This window comes from Muntiacus reevesi, chromosome 11, assembly GCF_963930625.1.
Source record: "Muntiacus reevesi chromosome 11, mMunRee1.1, whole genome shotgun sequence".
In the NCBI taxonomy this organism is placed as follows: Eukaryota; Metazoa; Chordata; class Mammalia; order Artiodactyla; family Cervidae; genus Muntiacus; species Muntiacus reevesi.
This window is the reverse complement of record NC_089259.1, coordinates 23225224-23231663: the sequence shown is the minus strand read 5'-3', so window position 1 is coordinate 23231663 and position 6440 is coordinate 23225224.

Sequence of the window (6440 nt, the reverse complement as noted above, 5' to 3'; positions counted from 1 at the left end):
GACTCCGATGAACTGATTTTAAAAAATAAAGGAGCAAATTTGCCACATGACAGTATAATCTGCAAATGATCTGCTCTAAGGGGGTAACTTTACACTGTTTCCTTCTGGGAGAGATCTAAAGGCTTCTAGGACTAAAACTAAATTTTTTTTTTTTTTTTAATATTCAGGCACATTCCTCCCTTCCCCTCCCACCCAACCCCCCTCCACGATGGTTTCAGCTCTCAAGGTTAGTGATTGGGAGCAACATTTAAAGACATAAAATAGGGTTTGTCACTCCCAGCTTGTCAGGATAACACACTGTACAACCTGAGATGAATTTGTGTTAAGAAGTTCAGGAAGGTTGGAAGACTGGTTTATAAATAAAGAAATCAAGCCCACTGGAAGCCTGGCTCTTCTCTTGTTTGTTCTCAGTGAGGCAGCCCACAAGCTTCTCTCCTGGGAAAGCTTTTTCCTTCGAGTCCTCGCTGAAGCAGGATCAATAAAGAGTGGTCAAAACGTCAGCCTCTCCCTACCTCTGAAGGGTCCCTTCCCTCTGGGGCAGTGAGTTCCAAAAGTCCCTGATAAGAAGAATCACCTGGATGCTTGGGAAATATTCAGGAAAGATTCCCAGGCCATAGTCCAGACCTCAGGAGGGAGCCAGAGAAGCGGTATTTTTAACAAGGACCCTGGGTGATGCTCATGGTCAGTGAGACACATTGTGGTGGAGGAAAGTGAAAGTGTTAGTCACTCAGCTGTGTCCAACTCTTTGAGACCCCATAGACTATAGCCTGCCAGGCTCCTCTGTCCATGGGATTCTCCAGGCAAGAATCCTGGAGGGATTGAACATGGGGCTCCTGCATTGCAGGTGAATTCTTTACCATCTGAGCCACCAGGAAGCCCAGGGTCACATATATTGCCTGAGCGTATTTGTGGAGACCAGGGAGGTCTTCCCTCTGGACTACTGCCTAGGTAACTGCTGTTTCTCTGGGAGAAGTATCCCCTTCCCCCACACACAGCTCACAGCTCCACCCATGAGGGAGGTGCTGAACTCCAGGCCACCCTCCCCAGTGGAAAACTGCTGTTATCACATTGGGCTCCCGGGAAGGGGGGTGTGAGAAAAGCACCTCTTTCACAAGATTGTGTGCCTATAACAGACTAGGTTAGAGGATGGGGGTCACTGACGAGATTTATCAAATGACAAAACATGTTTTTCACGGTATCCTAACTAGATTATCCCCACAATCCAAAAGAAAGCAATAGCGTATGAATGAACCAGTGAATGAAAGTGAGACATTCTCCAAGAAAATGCCAGTGTCTAGACGGTCTGCCGTCTAGGTCTGCTGCTTAAGGTTTGCTGTTCCCCACCCAAGACTCCCACTTCAAACCAACACCAGGCCCACTGTCCTTCAAGAAGCCCTCTAGGAACCGTCCTACCTAGCAGAGCACAGAGAACTCACACTTCAGCACTGCATTTCCCAGGGCCTGAGTAACTCAGGACAGAACAAGGTGTGTGGAGGGGGTGGGGGGCAGTTCCAGTGGGTGGTTGGGGGGAGGCTGAAGGGGAAGAGTCCGACAGGAGCTCTGGGGCTCCCAGGGCTCTCTTCAGGCTGTCCCCTGAGAGGACAACTGTGCTCTCTCTTCTGGTCACCAGTGGGCAGCTCTCAGAATCCTCTGTGTATGTGTGTAGCACACAAATCTCCCAGGAACAAACAACAATTTTCAGTGTTCAAAGTTTACACGTCATTTTTCACCATCTGCTGACTTCACTATAACCCTGCCCTCAACGGCCAGCAGCACACACTAGTTCTTCCTTATTCATTCTTTAACTTCAAAGCCATGCCTCAACATCTGTATTTTGTAAGAGATGATTTCTAGCACCACTCCTTTCATTACAACAGAGCTCACTGACCCGTGAATTCACTCCACATCTGACCATGTAGAGACCTCATCAAACAACTGCAAGTACTGACCACTTTTCTTTATCTTGTGTATGTGCTCAGTTGTGTCTGACTCTTCAGGACCCCACTGACAGTAGCCATGCTAAGCTCCTCTGTTCATGAAATTTTCCAGGCAAGAATACTGGAGTGGGTTGCCACTTCCTCCTCCAGGGGATCTTTCTGACTCAGGGATTGAACCTGCGACTGTGCAAAGGCAGATGGATTCTTTACCACTAGGGCTTAGATATGATCCATTCTGAGGGATGCTGTGTGCCATCCTGAACACTGTAGGGAGACATCATTATCATCAGTTCAGTTCAGTCACTCAGTCGTGTCCGACTCTTTGCGACCCCATGAGCCTCAGCACGCCAGGCCTTTCTGTCCATCACCAACTCCCAGAGTCCACCCAAACCCTTGTCCATTGAGTTGGTGATGCCATCCAACCATCTCATCCTCTGTCATCCCCTTCTCCTCCCACCTTCAATCTTTCCCAGCATCAGGGTCTTTTCCAATGAGTCAACTCTTACATCAGGTGGCCAAAGTATTGGAGTTTCAGCTTCAACATCAGTCCTTCCAATGAACACCCTGCTCTGATCTACTTTAGGATGGACTGGTTGGATCTCTCTGCAGTCCAAGGGACTCTCAAGAATCTTCTCCAACACCACAGTTCAAAAGCATCCATTCTTTGGTGCTCAGTTTTCTTTATAGTCCAACTCTCACATCTACACATGACCACTGGAAAAACCATAGCCTTGACTAGATGGACCTTTGTTGACAAAATAATGTCTCTGCTTTTTAGTATGCTGTCTAGATTGGTCATAACTTTCCCTCCAAGGGGTAAGCGTCTTTTAACTTCATGGCTGTGATCACCATCTGCAGTGATTTTGGAGCCCCAAAAAATAAAGTCTGACACTGTTTCCACTGTTTCCCCATCTATTTGCCATGAAGTGATGGGACTGGATGCCATGATCTTAGTTTTCTGAATGTTGAGCTTTAAGCCAACTTTTTCACTCTCTTTTTCATTTTCATTATCATCAGGTATTTATTAAATAAACAAATAAGACCATTGGTAGCAGGTATAGCAGAGAGATATCTTTCCTTCCTTCAGGAGGCTTATAATTTAGTGAAGAAGATACAGAAACAAATAAAAAAACAGTATGTGTAATCACAATTACTATTAATACTACAAAGAGAATGAAATGGTGAAATGATAGATAAGAAGGGAAACTCACTTAAGATATGGTGGTCAGGGACAGCCTTTTTGATGAGATCACATATGAGCACAGAAGCATGCTGGGAAGAGTATTTTTTCAGTGGGAGCAGTGTGTGCAAAGGCCCTGTGACAGGAAAAGTCTCAGCTCCTATGAAGCTGGAGTGGTGGGCAGGGGCAGATTATGCAGGCCTAGAAGGTTATAGGGGCTTCCCAGGTGGCACTAGTGGTAAAGAACTGGACTCTCAATGCAGGAGACTAAGAGACATGACTACCTGGGTCGGGAAGAGCCTCTGAGGAGGGCATAGCAACCCACTCCAGTATTTTTGCCTGGAGAATCCCAAGGACAGAGGAGCCTGGCGGGCTGCAGTCCATGGGGGTCTCAAAAATTTGGACACGACTGAAGTGACTTCGCACGCACACACAGAAAGGTATAGTAGGAATTTGGGTTTTATTCAGAGAGCAGGGGGAATCCATTGAAGGGTTTTAAGCTGAAAAGTTAAATCATTGAATTTATGTTTAAGAAAGTTTACTCTAGCTGCTTTGTGGAAAACAGACCAAAGATGGACAAAAAGTTCTATTCAGATCCTCCCTGAGTGGGGTATGGGAGTGGGTGGAGAGTAGGTCTTCCTGCTACAAATATCTGTTCATCTAGCCATGGAAACGGTCTTAGCTTAGAATGAGTGTTACCACACAACTCCCTTCCTCCTCCACACTCTCACCTCTCTCCCTCCCTCCCTCCTTCTCTCCTTCTCCCCCCACTTCTCCACTTTCTCAGATTCCCCTCCTCCCCACCCTTTCCCTCCAATCCTCTCTTTTGTCTGCACTTGACCCTTGTCTAAAGTCTTTCAGTCATTTTCAGTCAGGTAACTCTTACTTCAGTATTAATATCATGTGTGACTAATGTTCCAATAAAACTAATACCATAGTAAAACTGAAGTTTTTTAAAAATTTTGCTCCTTTTAAAATTCTATTGATGAAAGAGTTGTCATGCTTTATCTACTATATGGCTTATTCCTTATGACTCTAGCCTCTGGCAAATAGTTGACATTTTTGGATAGTTTATCCGCAGTTATCTACCTGACCTGTTTAACTCACTCTACGTGTCATGGAACACAGGCAAATGTAGATTCAGGTAGAAGAGGTTCAAATCCCTGAGCCTTAAATATTACCTCTGTGACCTCTAGCAACCTCTCTGAACCTCCAAGATCTTAATGACACAAAGAGAATAGTAACTTCACTGGTGGCTCAGACAGTGAAGAATTTGCCTGCAATGCAGGAGACCTGGGTTCAATCCCTGGGTCAGGAAGATCCCCTGGAGAAGGGAATGGCTACCCACTCCAGTATTTCAGCCTGGAGAATTTCATGGACAGGGGAGGCTGGCAGGCTACAATCCATGGGGTTGCAAAGAGTTGGACATGACTGAGCAACTAACACTTATATCACACTTACAGGATGTAAAAATTAAGTAGAAATGGTATATAAACCATCTAACATCACATTGCTTAATATGTGGTGATTAATACTGTACATGCAAATATCAGGCAAATATTGTGTAGAACTTTTGGCTCCTAAAGGCTCAAATTTTTCCATTTCTTTCTGCCTACTATCTGTTCTCCCTACCTTCATGAATTTAATTCCACTTTCTCTTTTTTTCATTTATTTGTCCCTTGCTATGCTGCTGTCATCTTGCTTCCCCAACTCCCTCTCTAAGCTCGCGTGGCCTCAGCGAAGACACACGAGGGACAGAACTCATGCTGCTGTTTCCCTCAACATCCCTGTTGACTTACTCCAGCCTATCCCCTTCCCAAGGTCTGCGGGCTCTGGGGACAGAGTCCTGTGTCAGGATGTGAGTGATAATGGTGGAGAGACAGGTTGAGGATGAAGCCTGCTGGTGATCAGGAATTTGGGGTTACAGTCAAACTTGCAGTCATCCTAGGAATGTCAGGGTGGGATGAGATGGCACCTGGAGATGTCAGGCAACCGGGAGGCCCCTGCATATTTGCCCAGATCATCCGGGGCTCCTGGTGAACCAGCTCCTCTGGATTCCCAGATGCTCTGTTTAGCTGCACAGCGTATCATCGGTTCCCAGACTGTCCTTATATTTTGAGGAGTCTTTGCGCTGCTTCTCCCTGGCATTCAAGAGTGTAAACTTACTGAAGAGTTTTTGCACACTGTGACTTCCGGATTATCATATTTCAAAAAAAGTAGTTTACAGTTTCTTTATAACAAAATCCACTCAACCCCAAACCTATAATAACTTTAATAATTCAGAAGCTAACTCATGATCTCCCCATGACCAGAATGATCATCACGAACATTATTGTTTTGCTCTGTAGGTATAAATGCCAGTCTAGGGAGTTCTGGTTAATAAAATGCCAGATTCATTTGCTTACTACAACAACATTGTAATAATATTAAGAGTATCTAAACATGCTTACTACTGGCAATAAAAGTAAATTTATTTAGCTCAATTCCATTATTGAAGCAGGAATAATAATAATGACAAATAACGTTAATTGCCAACACACAGTCACTATTGTTATACACGTCACTTTTTAAAGCATCTTATGTATTCACTCCAAACAGTTCTTGCAGTAGATACTATCATTATTCCCATTCTACAGATGAGGAAACTGACAAAGTCACAAAGCTAGTGAGTGCAGAATCAGGACTTCAACCCCAGAAAAATCAGTCTCTAAGTTCTGCAACTACTGCTCTTTACTCCTCTCATCCTTTCATTCAGAAATTGTCATTTTTAATAGATATATTTGGAAAAACATTTACTCACAAAGGTGGCTAAGGAATAATTATATATCCAAATATTAAACTTCACAACATGCCACAGGCCAGTATAAACGTGAACCTGCTGAAAATGGAGAGAAGGTCACTCTCTTATCTAACTATAAACATAGGTCCCACACAGGCTCCTTTCTCATGGACGTGCCCGCGCTGGGGCCAGGAACGCTGAGCAAGGGTCCGGCTACAGAGTGTGGACACAAAGATGTCTCAGCTCCACAGCAGCTGGCAGTGGGGGACACACACAGAGCCCCTCCATGGGGCAGACTCGTTTCTGATGAAAAGAAGAAATGTTCATGCCTTCAGCAAATATTTATTGCCCACCTACTATATGCCAGGATTGTTCTTTGCTCTTAGGGTTTAACAGTAATCAAAATAGACCAAAACTCTTCAAGGAGTTTGTATTCTAGTAGAGAAGACAGACAATAGCATAATATATAAGTAAAATACATTGTAGGCCAGATAATTTAAGTGCACAGGAGAAAAAATAAAGTAGGAAAAACAGATAGAAAGAA